This window comes from Xenopus laevis, chromosome 8L (assembly GCF_017654675.1).
Source record: "Xenopus laevis strain J_2021 chromosome 8L, Xenopus_laevis_v10.1, whole genome shotgun sequence".
Taxonomy (NCBI): Eukaryota; Metazoa; Chordata; class Amphibia; order Anura; family Pipidae; genus Xenopus; species Xenopus laevis.
This window is the reverse complement of record NC_054385.1, coordinates 31,897,484-31,898,346: the sequence shown is the minus strand read 5'-3', so window position 1 is coordinate 31,898,346 and position 863 is coordinate 31,897,484. Positions and strand designations below refer to the sequence as shown.

General features: G+C 39.4%; 1 long non-coding RNA gene across 1 annotated transcript; it reads left to right on the top strand.

Moving 5' to 3' along the window:
- The first annotated feature begins 212 nt into the window (after positions 1-212).
- Positions 213-604, top strand: LOC121397000. The gene is made up of 3 exons (XR_005963322.1): positions 213-252; positions 359-398; positions 516-604. It is a non-coding gene; the product is annotated as an uncharacterized LOC121397000 (long non-coding RNA).
- Positions 605-863: the final 259 nt, after the last annotated feature.

Below are 863 nucleotides of genomic sequence, written 5' to 3'. Positions count from 1 at the left end.
AGGGAATCCTATCACTATGTTTATTTCCTTTTCAGAATACAATGTCCTTATTCCTGGCATGTTTGCCCCATAGAAACCCCAAACCCTTTTCTGTCTCTACTCTCCTCAGAGCGAGACTGACTATGAGCAGCATTTAGAGCCCTTTAGTATTCTGTCACTAATGCTCTTTCCTTTCACTTACAGACGCTGTACTCCGTCCTGAAGAACTTCAGGAGGAATATACAGACTTTGAGGCCCTTGCCTCTTATTACGGTAAATCCAATATTCTTTATCAGTTCCTTATGTTGTTAGTTTTATTATATGTGAATTCCTTTCACCCTTTAGCTCAGTATTTAATGGAAATGTGTTTTTCCTGCAGAAGATCACTACTGGGTCCAATACAGCAAGAACTTCAACATGTAAGTAAAACATAAATGGACATGTTGGGAATCATTTGCTATTGCCCGGTGCTTATTGCAAGGGCAATAAGGCTGGAAAATATTTTATTAATGCTCAGTGGTATTTTTCTTTTTCAGAAAACACTTCCTTCTTACTTGTATTGAGGACCCGAGGATGAGGGCCAAGGAGAACATTGCCCAATACAGTTTAATGCTCGACTCACTGGTATGTAATGCAGAATAGAGTTTTGATAAATAGGGAACAAATGATATTAGATTGCCAGCTCTTATCTCACGCTTCTTTCTTTATGTTACAGGAAGTGCTCAAGAGGGAACGTGCCTCCTCAAGAATGCCAAGCTGCCTCCTGTAAGTTTCACTAGTATTATTATTATAGGAGAGGTTATTATTCACTGTGTGTCTCTATAATAATTAAGAACAATATTATTCATTCTCTCTCCTGCTCCCCTGGGGGGGGGGGCATCTAA